Below are 17,058 nucleotides of genomic sequence, written 5' to 3'. Positions count from 1 at the left end.
ATTAATGTGTTAATATTTACCTCATACATATATCAGATTTCACCATCTACTGTCAAAGGCCAAACACCTGATCTGAGATCACTGCCTAAGGTGTGCCTTTAAAGTTTCAACAGTTTCTATTGGCAGCAGATTTATATCCTGTATGATTCACTCTTCATTTGCGTTTGACTTGTGTCTCAACTTTTAACTTTGCAGTGTTTCAAGGCAGTCTAGGGAACCTGTAAGAATGAGCGCTCTCCCACATAAGGTCTAGATTGATGTGTAAAATTGATGTGCTGGGATGCATTCGAAGACACCCGCTGCTTGATTAAACTTAGATATTGACCTGATGTCTGCCTCCATGGCTCTATATTGACTCAACTGTGTCCTGCTCTTTCTTGAGAACCCAGTCTGAAATGAAATACAACCACAAACCCTAGAAACTCCTTTGATTATAACCCTACAGATAAGAAAACTGCCATCTATACATACATCTTTTTGAGTCATATTTCCATTTGGTATGGTGGGGTACGGTGCAGGTGGAAACCTGGCCTGAGTCTGCAGTGAGCAGAAACACGGCATTGAGTTTGTCAAGTGGGTTCCTCTAATAACAAGTTTTGCTTTGTTTGCATTCAGTCCACAACACAGCCAAAAGTGCCTAAATAGTGAATGCCAAAGGCCCACAAGCTCCCATGAACCCTGAATAACCACTTTAAACACCTACACAACACTTGAACATGCATCTATTCTGTGTGCTTCACTCTTATCTGTGTATTCCAGGTACTGTATCTCAGAGAAAAAACCCACCATACAACAGCATTCATATTTTTTGTGACCTTGGAAAGTATCAACTGCTGTAGATGTATGAAATCCTCTACTTGTAGCACATATTTTTTCTCCTACCACTTTAAGGAATGAAAGGTTATTTTGGACACACAATTCATTCATTACGGATTAACTACTTCCAATTATAATTAGTATAATGATTTAACTAACTGCAATGGTCAAACTTAGCAATGTAACCTGATAATTTGTTAATGCGGGATTCATCTGCTGCTAACAACCAGAAAGATAAGCAGTTTAATACGAAAATTTTCCTAAATTTGGAAAGAACATGTAAAGTTTTGGTATAAACTGTAGCAAACATACCGAATTTCATTTAAAAATAACCAATTATTCACAGCTGTGAAAATCAGGGACATCACAGCTCACTTATACAGTCAGTCATACTATTTAAATCAGGATAATAATTTAAAAGGATGATGTTTATGTGTAGCACAGATCTGCAGGAAGGTCCATACAAAACACACAAATGCACACCAGTAGACACACACAAACCAAAGAAATGCAAAAGCCCATATAGGCCTGATAAAATGCAATCCAAGTTCTCTCACTCGGAAAATTGCACAGTGGAAGTCACAAATACAGAGAGAAGGAAGCCAGATAAATAAGCCCCCCCCCCGACACACACACACACACACACACACACACACACTCATAGATTTGTGCGACCACACACATAAGTACACAAGTAGTTAAAAATGCATCAGCAACCACACTGCACATTTGGCACACCCATAAAAAGATATCCAACAAGCTGCACACATATAACACATGGAAAAACACAACATGCCTGTTATCAAAAACACACACATACACAGAGATAGAGATACACACGCGCACATAATGACACATATGAGTCACAGACCCAGCACAGATAGCATGATAAGTGTAAAATATGAGCTGTGGCAGAATAAAGTGTAGGCAACAATGAGCAGGGAGAACAGCTGGGAGAGAAAGAAATGGTATGCAATAAATACAACATGGAAGAGAAGAATGACGGGTGAGGAAAGAAGAAATATTGAGGGAAGTATGAGCACACAAGCTAGCAGAAAGGAAGAGAAAACAGAGACAGCAAATAGATAGGCAGAGACATAACTCAATTCAGCCTTGCTACCCTTAACTAGAGGTAACTTTGCTCCGTTTGTGCGCACAGTATTCACATGACCAATTAAACAAAAATCTACACTAAAATACAGCAGAGAGGAAAAGACGAGGTGTGTAGAAAGATGAGTAACTTGGGAGACACAGACGAGGGCAACGTAAGAGTGAGGGGGAAAGAAAGAGAATGGGTAACAAAAACAGAGTAAGAAAAAGACTTAAAGAGGCTTAACATGGAAACTCCTTTTTAACCTAAAAAAGAATAAGGCATACTCATTTTCATGACCCTGGGTAGCACTGCAGGAAACCAATTAAACAAGTCAAGTTCAGTTGTAAGGTCCATAGTCACAACAATAGTCTGCAATTACACATTCTGTAATTGCAAAATGCAAAGCCATCAATCTGAAGACGAAAAATGTTTCTGTAAATCCTGAATGTGTGGCTTCATGTGGAGGTTCGTGTCTAACAGAAATGTTAAAAGATAGGGCTTATTCTATATTTTTCTTATTAAGAAAATCACATGAGGGGCGCCCGGTTAGCTCAGTGGGTAGAGCTGGCGACCCATGTACCGAGGCTGAGTCCTTGCTGCAGTGGCCTAGGGTTTGAATCCGACCTGCGGCCCTTTGCTGCGTGTCATCCCCTCTCTCTGTCCCCCTTTCCTGTCTATCTTCAGCTGTCTCTATCATAAAGGCAATAAAAAGCCCCAAAAAATACTTAAAAAAAAGAAAATCACATGAAAAGACTAGAGCCAACAATTATCTGTCTGCAGCACTCATTGACAAGCATATTGCTTCTTACTGAGGACATCTTTAAGTCACACATATATAGTTTCATTTCATAAAAAGCTAGGCAATTTCCTAAACAGATGGACATTGCAGTTTTTAAGCAAATATGACTCAAACAGGAGTAAATAGTACATTTGCTGGGGACACATTTGATGATCTAGTGAGTATTGCAGCAGGACAGTATGTGGGATTGACAGAAAAAAGGCTACAGTGCCTACGCTCATCATAATGAAGGAACACGTCATCCTGTGCAGTGGTGTGGCTCACTGATGGGTTTTTAATAGTGTTTGGACAACAATCTAAACAGCACAGAGGAACAAATTGTAACAGGCTTTGGCTAATATGAAACAAGCAATACTTCTCAGCAGGATCAATTCATTATTGGTTTTAGCCTTTAATGGGATTTATAAAGAATAACAAAATGTAGAGTATCACCTGCCTTAGCCTTGTGTAATATACTGTTGGCATCATGAACTCCACTCCTACATATGATTTCAAGAATAGAATAGAAATCTTTACTGTCCACTCACATGGAAATTGATCTTTGGCTTCAGAATAAGGCACATAGTGGAATAAAAATGGAAATAAGACTATAGGGACGTGACGAAGACAGTTCACACACAGACATGCATACACTTAATACTTCCTCTGCCATGGGTTAGAATACGAGATAAAAACAATACATAAATGGGCCTTCAATAATAAGTGCTAAAGTAATAATAAATCCATATCTTAAATAAAATAAGTATTTTCAGAGAAAGTGATGTATGCTTCACAAAAACATGCTTGCACTCACTGATGCACTAAGGTACCTGTGCAAATGATTATTTATACATGCAGACAAACACGTTTATAAATTTACATGCATCTTGTCAAACACAAGCAGAAGCTCATCAAATTGTGTCTACGCACATTTATACTTAACATCTGCAGCCATCCTCAGTGCTGGAATATTCATTTACAGGTTTTAGACAAATGGACCATGCTGCATAACGATATGGGTGTGCAGCCGGGATGGAGTCACGGGGTCTCTTCCTCTCAATATACCAAAGCCCAGCAGGTTTTTACTAATTAAACCCAAAGCTCTGAGCAGACTGCATATTCATCTTTGATGTATGAACGTATATGTGTGCTTGTGTTAGCATGTGCGAGAAGCCTCTCTCAACACAGACAGGCAGATAAAGAGGCCCAGAGACAATTCATGTGCACGACTTTTAAAATAAAATTATCTTCTCGACAGGGTACCCAGTGTGATACACCGATAGGTAAGCTTGCTGCATGCAAGACAGCCTAGCAAAGCGGCAAAGCTTCCTTTACGTCTAGCTGGGAGGGATTTCATCTGTCATTTCACCCCATTTTATTCCACTCACAGTTCTCTGACTAACAGGCTGGTGAATCATTTGAATGCAAGCAGTGGTGCCTGGTATCCAGTCTGCTAGTTGGTGTGTGGGGAGTGACAACCAAAGAATATTGACAAACATGACCTGCGATTGGTCGGTTCAAAAAGACAACGCTCGAGCACCTTTCTCACAGGCTTCAGCGGGTCGAATGTAGAGTGTGTCATGCAAAGTGGATCGGTGCTTGACAAATCCCTTGTGGTTCATGACTGCACAATGAGGACAGAAATAAATCTGACATCTTCATTAGTGAGTCTTCAGCTCAACCAGAGCAGCTTTTGCTGCCCCTTTTTGGAGGCAGACTTGACGTTTGAAGCTCAGAAAAAATGCAGGAGACAAAAATCTTGTGTTTTCAGCTTGAGAGAAGACTGATGTACCCCCCATCCCCTCTCTGCTGCTATCCCCAAATGCATGTCTGTCCCAGGGCCTTACCCATGATCCACCACCTTTTGATGCTGAATCCTCTGGTTTTCGTCAAGTCTTTGATACGACTTGGCTCGGAAGCCCAGAGCCTGCAGAAAAGGCTTAGGAGGAATCCAAAGGGGATTACTGGACGGAACGTATGGAAATTACAGTTTAATTTATCATTTAGGTCATGCTAATTCATGCAAATTAGGATTTTATTAATTCCAGCCTTGGGTTTAAATGGTATTCAGTCTTGTCAGGATCTCATGTGAAAAGGAGAGCGCGGTGGCACACGAAACGTACAGTAAGGTAGTCTCCATAGAAACACCTTCTATAACATTACTACTGCTACCTGTGCTAAAGGAAGGAACCCCCCCACCACCCAAAGACAGGAGTGTGAGCCAATATGCTGTAATTGTTGCTGACGTGTTTCGCAAAGGTGCATAATGGCACATCTTGACACTGCAGGTGATTAACCCTTTGTTTCCAGTAATAACATTTTCAGTATCTCTGATGTCTATCACAGATAAGTCCAAACTGAAAAATCTCAACAACCATTAAATTTATTTTACACAAATTCAGTGTCCAGAGGAGAAATCTTACTGACTATGGTGATCCCCTGACTTTTTTCTGTAGCGTCAATATCAAGTCAGTTCCCCTCCAGATGAATTTCAATCACTTTGTGACACACAATATTTTGATTTGTATACTACTACTACTACTACTACTACTACCACTACTACTACATGACTGCAAACCGCCTGTAAATAAAGGGAATTAAAACTGAGCAAACAATAGTGCTGAAAAGGCTAAACCAGTTACATTGTTTTCCAGCTCTCTGCATTCTGAGCTTTCTTGCGTCTCCTTATTTCTTCACTGCTAATGGCTACTAACAATTATCTCCATTCATGAGTGAGTAATTATCTTGATCTGCTTATTGTACAGTCCAGTAAATGTCTAAAATGTCACACTGAAAGGCCTTAATGTTACAATAGAGTCAAGTTCGGCCGTGTGCATAAAAAAAAACATTTCATTCAACCAAAAACAATGACGGCTGTGATTATAATCATGATAAGCATCCTTCCCATTATCATAAATAGCCTTAACACTCACTCTCTCTCTTCCTCACCCACACACACAAATTAGATTCTCCCCTGGTGTCAGACACACACACTCATTCTTATTCATCTGCTTACTTCTCAATCACTCACTGTACGCTTCGCTGCACAATTATAATCACCTTAAAATTATTTTATGACGTGCTCACAAAACCAAACAAAACTCCTCTGAGTACACAGGCGCACACAAACACTTGTGTGTACACTGTAACACACACAAACAAACCACACAAAATAGCTAAATATGAAAAGCTGGATTCAGTTGTATACTGTAGTGCTTACAGACATGCGTTTGTCTGAATTTTTACACAAACATCAAAGCATATTGTAATATAAAGGCTGATTCAGGTAATCACTACTTCACAAACAATTTACTTAAACACATACACACACAGTTACAATTATTATAACCATTATCTAGCTTATTACAGAGCGTCCATGCATGTCGTCTTTGCAGCTCAGCAGTATTTCCTTGTCAATGGTGATTTTATGTACAGACGCACACACTCGCAGTCACCCTGTGTGTGGCCAGAGGAGATGCTGCAGATTGTTTACTGCTGCATGTGTTTCTCCTTGTGGCATTGAGGGAAACAGAAATGGACAGCAGCATGCAGGGAAGAGAGGAAAAGGAGGGTAAGGAAGAGGAGGAAGAGGCCAATGGGGGGGGGGGAAATAACAGATTCAATAAGCCATGAGCAAAATAAATAAAATATAAAGGGGGAGGAAAGTCCAAAGGAGGAGAGATCAGGAGGAGAAAGGTTAAGAAAGGATAAGCAGAGGGAGAAAGTGGTGAAAGAAGAGGGATGCAAGAACAATAAAAAGGAAGAGAATTTCTTCACAAGGTGGAGGAGGAGACGACAGTGGCCATTTTTCAAAACAAGCATGTAACTAGTGTGAGCATGTTAATTGTTAAACGAGTGTATAAAAATGGTGAGTTGACCTTTACCCCAATATCTTTTTACTGTGCCAAGACACATGAACAAGTTGGGAAAACTGGAGAGGGAGAGAGGGAAAGAGGGAGAGAGGGAGAGAGGGAGGATAATTGCTGATGTGGCAGCAACTCGTCCAACTCCCACGTTCAAAAAGGAAATCAAAGCCAAGAGCATGGGGCTAGAGAAGCTGGCTGCTATATGTAACATTCAACAAGGAGGGAACAAAAGGAAGAAAGAAAGAAAGAAAGAAAGACGGTGTAGAATAAAGGAAGACGAAAGCGGACGACAAGTAGAAATAAAAAATAAAAAAAAGAGGCTCAATGACAAACTGAAGCATAGAAAAAAGGCATTACAATGCATGGCTGCAGACGTGAAATGTATTCACAGTGGAATGCATTAATGCAGAATCAAACCTATCTAACCAACGCAGGCCTGAAACTTTGCTCCGGCGAGGCTGCTGTGCTTTATTCCTTCAGCAGCTTGTGGTCACTCCTTTAATTCACTTCATGTCCTTTCCCCTCACTCCATTTCCACCCCACGTTTGTCAGACCCTCTGTCAATTAACGCAAGGCATTGTTTCTTTCTTTCTTTCTTTCTTCCTCACTCCAGCTCCCTTCTCTGTCACTCTTTCGCAGCTTGATGAAGATGGAGGGTGGTCATTTAAGACTAATTAGCTCGCCTAAACAGACAAATAACCAGGTTCAGCACACACATTTTCTTTCTTTCGCAAGTGCAAACCATATCCACATGCTACAGAAGCAAGAAAACGTATGTTGCACTCTCTCTCAAGCAAACATCCTAAAAAGCAATAAAGCCTAAAACAATGCTAACTCAGTTTTCCTGACATACATCAAAATTTATTCACAAACACTCGCTTTTTATCTGATAAATTGTCAAAATAAAAGCAATAAAATGCTCTTGTTTTCTGTTGTAAAGACACTCACAATCGTGCTGCAGCGCTTCTAAAAACAATACTTTATGGCAGCCTCTTCATCTGCTCATTTGCTGTATTTACACCTAAATACACACACACACACACACACACACACACACACACACACACACACACACACACACACACACACACACACACACACACACACACACACACACACACACACACACACACACACACACACACACACACACACACACACACACACACACACACACACACACACACACACACACACACACACACACACACACACACACACACACACACACGTCAGGCTATTCACTTGGCTCATACCAAGGATGTAATGATAGCAATTTTTTTCATAACCAGCAAAAATCGCACTATTAAACATGAAGTATTAGATAATATCAAGTCCAAATTTTATCCTCACTTTCACTGAAGACTGTGCAGCAGATTCAGGGCATTTGTTTGACATCACTAAAACAAAACTGAGATACAGTAATTACTTTTTTTTATTACAAATCGGAATCAGACATTTGTCATTCCACTCGATCGGACCAACATTGGCTTTCAATGGGGAAAAATGGACATGTGATGCATCCAGTTATGTTAGAATATTACAATATAGACAATCAATATTACACTGTTAAAGCAATCAATACTGGTTGTCTATGCAGTGCACTTATCCTGAGATGACTCAAACGTGACATTTAATCACATTCAACACAATCATGTATGAACAGGTTTATTATCTGCACTCCAGAAGGACTGCTTTATTGTGCTGTGGTATAAATGCAGATGACAGTTAAGGCTGTCATTGTCTGTCAATATAATATCTGCACACTATTGGATTTTTGTTTTAAAATGAGCACCCAGTCACCCAGCGTCTCTATGATGGATTTGATACAGTTTGTTTAATGACCGTAAAGATTTGGTTCTCTGTACTATGCTGATTGTCTTTGGGAACATGTTATTTATCAGTTTACTGCAGTAGAAAAAGATCCATTGTCTTCTGCTGTGGGTTAAAAGCTGCTTCACAGGCATTTCTTTTCCTGCCAAGAATAGAAACAAACTGGCAAGAAAACACTGAAGTAAAGATGCTGTACAAAATATCATGGGTTCAATCCAAAATGTAGTTATCTGTCCTCAAAAGCCGTCGTCAGTCAAATTCTATTGCCGACATCCAATACTGGTTAAGTTAGTAAATCATGTCCTGTCACTCTCATTTGAAATATAATACATGAGTTGCCCACAATCCACTGTAGTTCAGCATGTGCCTGACATCCTATATCAGAAGAAAAGCATGCAAACACAGTCTACTACTGAGCTGTATTAAGTGTGTACAGTATTAAAGGTACACTTATGTTGGTTTGCTGGAGGGTATGGATTTTGATGTCAACATCATGACCCAAATAATTTTATTGGACTTGCCAGTTAGCTGGCAGTGCCTTAACGTTTGTTGTTTGCCAAGTATACTCGACATTCCTTTAATTTTCCACCAGAGTCTGTAGTGGGATTTTTTTTAGATCATTGCAGCCAAAAATGACTGATTTTGCAGCAACTGTTCTTAAAACCTGTGACACAATTGACACTATTTTGCTGTTTATTAATGAAGAGTGTGAGTGGACCCTGAGTTGAGGTTGTTTTAGTCACATTTTCTTGTAAAAGTTCTTTAAGATATTTTTTGGTGATTGTTTTTTTTGATCAGAAAATGGGTAAATACAACTGTATCAATTCCAAAAAGTGCATACACAGCACTGAATTTCAATCAGAGCTTCTAAACATGCTCATGCTCTTTTCACATGTTTTGTTTCACGATAAAAGTGTGTGCAAAAAAGACACACATTTATAGCGATCAACTTTCACTTTTTGATAAAACAATCTCACTTCAAGGTCAATTTACTGGCTGTTCTGAGGCTGTTCGATCCTATCAAATAATCTTTATCAGTAGATTAATTAAAGATGTCAAATCCATTTTTATACTGAGAGTTTTTGGGACTCCTCGTCTATGTTGGCTCAAAAATTTTATATTTTCAGATTTAATTCAACCTTGGAAAAAGCAGTTGACAAAGACAGCATAGTGTCTGAGGTGAAGAATGAACTTTGAAACTTCTGAGGCATTAAATTACGCCCGACCCCATTCAATAATGTAATTACCAGAGCATTAATGAAAGCAGTTGGTCAGCAGCCACGGGTCTGTGCAGAAAAAACAAGTAGTAGGAAGGTTCACATTAAAACAACCAGTGTTTACTGTGTTCCCAAAAAGCTCCATAAATCAAATAGTAAGTCTAAGGTAATAAAGGTTAGACATGGTTCAACTTAGGTATAAGTTTAGAAATTGTTTGCTGGGATTTGAATTGATGGAGCTTGATGGGGCGGTGCACAGACTCAGTGTAAGCACTGCCTTTGGGGAAAAGTAATTGTTTCCTAGATGTGAACATGCTTGACTTGTCAACCGTTTTCTGCGTTTAAGAGGAAGTGTTGGGACTGGACAGAATCGGAAAGGTCTGCAAATAATTACACGGTGAAACAGTGGGATTTGATTTCCTGGGGAGCCACATCTGAAAGTTTGGACTTAACACACCTGACACATGTGCACACTCAGATGGCCCCACATTCAAGGGGAGAGCACGTTATCCTTGTGCCGTGTCATCTAAATAGGGACACAATCTCTCACTGTCTCTTCAGCATACCGTCACACACACAGACACACACAGTACAGCGTGAGCCTGGGGGTATAATTACATCACTTTAGGATCTAAAAGACTCCTGTCCACCAATCTAACAAAATGTGCAATGTCCCTTGACGGAAACATGCACACTACACACACACTAGCTGAATGCACGCTGCCAGTGACAAACACACACTCAATGCACAAAGGAAAGATCGTTTACAGCTAAATTATGGACAAATTGAACCTTGAGAGAAGAGAAGTTCAAAGGCAGAGCTGGAGTTGAATGCAGAGGTGGTCTCCCTGTCTCACAAAAACACTCACGCTTATGCCTTTCAAACAGACAAGAGTCTCGTCCACAAGCCACACACACACACACACACACACACACACACACACACACACACACACACACACACACACACACACACACACACACACACACACACACACACACACACACACACACACACACACACACACACACACACACACACACACACACACACACACACACACACACACACACACACACACACACACACACACACACACACACACACACACTTGCGTGTATCTCTCATTTTGTCTATTTCATACACACTCAAGTAGACAGACAGAATGGCCTCTATTGTGCAGGAATTCAGTAATGCAGGAAGACAGATGAATAGGTATTTGTATAATGTTCATGTGCAATGTTTTTTCCTTGTGCAAGCGTATGTGTGTCTTCGTCGATGCCTCAGACATCAAATTTTTTGAATACGGGGGCGTATTTTTGTATGCATCTGTGAATGAGAGTGTGTGTGTGTGTGCGCACACCAGTGCATTCATTCTGATTATAGATTGTGGTATTCCGCCTCCTCACTGACACTTGTGTACGCACCCATTACCAATGCTGAGAGAGAGAGAGAGAGAGAGAGAGAGAGAGAGAGAGAGAGAGAGAGAGAGCAAAAGAAGCAGTGAAAAGTGCCTTCTCAGTTAAAAAAAAAAAGTAAAATACCTTGTCAGGCTTGCTGTAGAAAAGCAAGAGATATGACAACAATCAAAGCAATATCCAGAGAAGGTGGAGAGAGAAGAGCAGCAGAGGACGAAGAAACAGTATAGGTAAAGGGGGAGTGTGAGGAACAGTGGCAGAGGAGAGGAAGAGGAGGAAAGGTGGGAGGACACATGGAAAAGAAAGGAAAATAACTGTTGAGATGGTTTTGTGTAAAGTTTGAGGTGGAAAGTTCAGACTCGTAACTGCAGCTCCTCTTTACAAATGGCAGTTCGAGTTTGGAAACTTAGCTTGCTAGTATCAGCGTATACCGTTCAATAAGTAACAAAAGACTGCAGAAATGCCAAAGAAATTATTGAAGTTCCTGGTAGACCAGACCAGACCAGACTCGGGTCTAAATCTTGTAGTCTAACCCGACTGGGTAGAGTATGGTTGTATTGAGTCTCAGGTTTGTGCCTCAACATGTCTTATACTCCACACTAGCTGTCTGCTCTGATCACAACCTGTCTTGTAATCATCAAAGGTGGGAAATGTGTGTCCCAGCTTTACAGTACATACTATCTAAAGTATGTACAATACACTCTCTTGTAGTACGCCGTTTTCTCCGTTGGAGAAGTCAGGCTGTTTAATATTGACTAGAAATTATACAATAGCTGCACCATCAGACATCAATCCAACAGCAACTTTACTATGCTTATTCTTCACAAAGAGAAAGGTCGTCATTTCTGTGCTCCTGCAGCACTTACTCCTCCATTAAGACTTTTTATTTTTCATATTATATTTAGATTTATTTTTCCCTCCATTTACTTTGTGCATTACATTGTGTACTGCATCAACATCACAAAAGGTTTTTTAAATAGGTATACGGGCTTTTTTGGGTACATTTATTCCAGTGTAAACACACTATATACTCAAAGGCTTCTTAGAATTGTGTTTAGTATGGTATAACAGTATGGATTTGGGGCATAGCTTGTTTTCTGAGATTAGCTGTAAGACAGGAAACATTACATGAACCTGTACTGCTGCAGCTTATTAACTGTTGGAGCATCCAGCTGCAGCCAGTGTTGAGGTGAGGTTCTTTCACTATCAGGATCCATTATTTCTCTAGATCTCAAATTTGAAGTAAATTAGAAACAGTATTGCCATTTTCACAAGTTAACTTTTCAGTTTATTGTAAAATGTCATCTTGTCTTGTCCAAGTAACAAGGATCTTTATAAAAAAATGTTTTGCCTTATGTGTTATATGTTTTAGCATTAAATAAAAATGTGATTGTATCATTATCAGATTTTTTAAGTCACATGTGACGTTATTGCTATTGTCCTCAAAAATACATGCTCCCCACTTTTTTGACATGGGTGCAAATCAAAGCAAATGCAGAAAGGATTTGACTTAATGCTTGGCTGTGTGCTGGCCTTTGCAAATGTGATTTAATTACTTCAAAGTTGTCCTTTAAGCTTGTTATCATTTTGTCTTTAGCCTCTACAAATAGATGAAAGGAAGGAGCAAGTGAGACAGACGGATCTGGAAAGTGACAAGACAGCAGGATATAAGAGGGCAGATGGAGGGAACGAGGATGGAGAAGGACAAGTTCATGAAGGGACAAAGAAAAGATGAAGTGTGAGGCCAAGGTGAGGTAAAAGACGGGGGGGGGTGAATGAATGAATAGACAGATGTCAAGGATGGGGGAAAGGGGAGAAGAGAGGATGAATGTGAATGACAAAGATGAGATGGATGGGGGGGGGGAGAGAGAGAATGAGACTGGAGGAGATGGAGGGCCGGAGAGGGGGAGAGAAGGAGTGATGGGAGTGACAGAGTGAACGGCAGACACACAGAGGGAGAAACTGACAGGGCTGAAAGGACGGTGGAGGGAAAGAGGGAGACGGAACAGGAGGCAATGGCGCGAGGAAGAAAGAGAGAAAGAGTGGATGGAGAGATGGACGGAGGTGGAAAGATGGATGCAGTGAGTCAGCTGAGGACAGACAGATGAAGGGGAGAGCCTGAGGGAGGAATGAAGGATGAGATGGATGGATGTGTAGAAAGAGAGGATGGATTAAGGAGAGAGAAGACTTTGATACCTGAATGTGCGAGAGTGTGCGTTACATTGACCCTCACTACAGGCAGCATCCTATTAGTAACAGTTAGATCAAACCGCATAGCAAGCAGTGACACACACACACACACACACACACACACACACACACAGTGAGGGAACCTGTTCCTGAGAGCATCTAATTGAGGGGAAAACAAGGCTAAGAGCCCATTTGCAGGTGGGACCAACATGCAATCTGTATCTGCTCACAGCACTTTGCATTCACACCTGGTATTAAGCATTTTGGTTATCTCAATTCTGCCTGCACTGCGGTCAGCTCTTACAGAGTACAGTCCAGAGTAAAGACCAACAAGTCCCAGGTCAAGAAAAAAAAACAAAAAACAGTAAATTTACAAAATTAAATATTAATTACCTAATATAATTAAGGCAAAATTCTAATGAATTACAAAGTTTAAAGTGACAAAAAAAATGTCAAAGATTTCAATGAGATCTGTGGACAACTATCGTCAAAGGATTATCAGAGAACTCACAATGCTCTGTGAGAATGGGGGCCATATCATAAACCATTTACACTGCCTATTAAAGCAACAGGACCCCTCTTTGGCCCTTGAAGGACAAATAAAGACACTAAGAGTTAATGTTAGTGATGAAACACTCTCCCAAATGGATTACATTGCCATTGGCTACTTCCTAAAACATATATATATATATACATACATACATACATACATACAGAACTGGATTTGACAGGGACAGGAATAAGCTAGGGGGACAAGACATCCAGGATACAGACTGCATGGTTATAGCAGGTATTAATGAGGTAGAAGAGCCTAGAGCCACGCTAGCGGCTCTGTGAAGCTGTTATGCTCATTGTGAGAAAACCAAATATCAAGGTGGCCAAACTTTACAATGATACAATGCAGTTTCTGATCTTTAGCGGTCAAGGTGAAGTAAATATAAAATGTGGAAATTAATGCTATGGGTGTGTTTGTCATGCTAATATGCTCACAGTGACAAAGTTAAACTGCTGATGTTTAGCAGGTGTAACGTATACAAAGTTCAACCTCTTACTTTATCGCGTTTGTATGTAAACATTTGCTTGCATGCAAATCAGCAGCGAACACAGAGTACTTCTAGAGCTGATGGGAATGTCATTAGGTTTTGTCGATTGGTCAGAAGTATTGGACAATGTCAAATGACCTAATGATGACATGTCAGCATGTAGAGAACATGAATATTTGCACTTAATTTAATGGCATGTTGATACATTTTATCAGAGTAAAGTGCATTAACTGGTGACACTGGAGGAAAAGCCAGGGGATCACCAAAGTCATTAAGATTCATTATACGGGATCCATGGCAACCACTTCATGTTATTTAATCTAAAACGGTGAGAAAGAAGAAATAAGAACAAGGCTAAGAAAATGCAATACACTACCTATGCATTCACAGCAAGGGTCAGAGGGAGAGTCAAATACAAATACCAAAATAAAGGGCTAAGAGAATGAAACAGAGAACGGGTGAAGAATGAACGACAAGTTAAGGGAGTGCTGGAGAGGCTGAATGGCTAACTCAGACATACACTGACTTAAATGTTGGAATTTGGCTGCATGTGCAGCACAGGAAAGAAAATAAATGAGAAATACAGAGAATGAAGACAAAAGATAAAGAAGTCAAGGCTCAACTGCAGCCAGGTTGGAAACAGAGAAAGTGAACAAATCAAATAGGGAATGAGGGGAGTGATTGATGAAAAAGGAATTAGGCAGGAGAGATGAAACTGCTGAAAGATGGTGTGGGGAGGCGGAGGGCTGGGGAATGAACAGCAAGTTTAAAAGGGGAGTTTCACAACTTGGTATGAAAAATACCTTGCTGACAAGTCTATTAGTAACACAGTCGATTTCAAACACACAAAAACAAGGATGAATGTGCTCACAAACCTTAGAGATTGGGAGTGCAGCCGAGTGAAACAGAAAAGCCGAAAGACTAATGGACATAATGTTCAGATACAGTAAAACCTTAATACAGTTCCCACTTTTGTCATTCACACTCAAATGTAATACTTGTAAAGAGTACATTTTCCCTACAATTTAGATGGATGTACATGGAGTCTCTGTTGGAAAGACTTGTTCTCTTTCCAGGCGTGAAACACTTCAGCTGTGGCTGCTTGGAACTGAACCTCAGCCTATAATGAAAGCTGTGCAAATGAAAAGTGTTGCTTGTGACAGCTGAAACTTTCAGCATGTGCCGTTTCATGCAGGACGGTGCCCAGACTCAAGTAATTACTGCTCTCCTGCCAATTCAAATGACCCCAATTCTCCAAAACATCAAATCTCCTCTGTGATATGAGGTTTTTCTCTGCAGGACAAAGAGGATATGACAAACTGGTGCAGAACTGGAGTGGAGTGGTTCTGTAATACATGAGAATGACTTTCTATCAACTTATTGTCTCGCTGATAGGAGCACGGCACTGTAGGGTAAGTGTGCACTTGAGTGTGTGTGTCAATGCAGGTAAAAAACTGTCTCACTATGAAAGAAAGGTGCATAAAAGAGAAGGAGGAGAGATATAAAAGAACAAAAGAATGGTAGGCAAAGGTTGTGGTGGCATAAAAGCAGAATATAAAGAAACATCTATTGATGCGCAGCGTGGAGTCAAGATCTTCCCCATCTCATTTTGTTCTCACAAATAATGCAGCACGACATCCCTGGAGAGTTGCAACAGGATGAAAATATTAGTATGATATTGCCTGAGTCCTTTAGTGTCCCTTATCTTCCATTTTAGCACTTTTTCATTTTTAAATATATTAGATATGACATTACATTCAACAGCAGTAATAGAAAATGTGGGCAAGTCTAGAAAGTTTACATTGTAGATATATCTGCTCCGTACACTTGAAATACATGATTTATGATAGTTAAATATCCCATCTTCTTCCTACATTATTGCTTCCCAAAATCAACCACAGTATTTTAATTTTTAAGTTACCAACATCTGGTGAAAATTTCATGTCAATAGCATCTTTAGAAATATATTTACTGAGAAAAATGGTGACATGTTCAATACTTGTTTTACCCGCTGTATGTCCTGCCATAACAGAAAAAAATAAACAAAGCTATCATGAGATTCAGAAGGTTTATACGTGCCCACACAATCCTTGAAATTTGTCTAATCAGCCAAAGTAAGTGACCTGTGTGGGTGCACTTAGAGTGGCAAGGTGCTTTAATCCATAAACAATTCAGTTAATAACATGTTTCCTTAATTGAGCTCAACCCAGAGCACACTGAGCTACCACTGCCACCTCTGAGCCCAGACCAAGCATGCAGCAGGTGGGTGAACACACGTCTCAGATGAAAAACAAATGGCAGGTGTACGTCCTCATTTAAAATCAGAAGATGTGGAAAAACTACAGACTACAACTACAAAGAAAGAATTAAATACTTGACGTGAATTATTCTTTCAGATCATTATTATCATAAATCAGATTAGCAACATTTCTAGGACAAGCAAAATTATTTAAGACCTTAACTGACACGATATACTTTTAAGCAGACAGTTTTTTCTCAAAATAACACAAATTAATGGTTTGGGAAAACAAAATCCACTTTTTGTTGACACTTGATGATCGCTGGGACTTCCGTGTTTACTGATGTGTTTTTTCACTCATCCAAAGCCGATTTAGCTCACTGTGGTGTAATGCAAATTAAGCAAGTTGAACAAAGAGCCCCTTTGTGTACAAGAAAAAAAAATAAAGAAAACAAAGACTTAAACACAGAAAAGATGAAAGAAGCCACAAGATCAAGGCAGCGAGAGAATACAGCTAACAAAAGTTGCCAGTCATGTTTTGTTGCTATAGGAACAGGTGAAATC

The 17,058-nt window shown here is 40.0% G+C and overlaps 1 protein-coding gene across 1 annotated transcript in view; it reads right to left on the bottom strand.

Annotated features, from left to right (window-relative positions):
• The window catches only part of LOC127379184 (pyruvate carboxylase, mitochondrial), a 282,379-nt gene that overhangs the window by 206,268 nt on the left and 59,053 nt on the right, over positions 1–17,058 (bottom strand). The window lies entirely within an intron of this gene.

Source organism: Dicentrarchus labrax, unplaced genomic scaffold, assembly GCF_905237075.1.
Source record: "Dicentrarchus labrax unplaced genomic scaffold, dlabrax2021, whole genome shotgun sequence".
Classification (NCBI taxonomy): domain Eukaryota; kingdom Metazoa; phylum Chordata; class Actinopteri; family Moronidae; genus Dicentrarchus; species Dicentrarchus labrax.
Note: the sequence above shows the minus strand (reverse complement) of the source record. Positions and strands in the feature narration are given on the sequence as shown.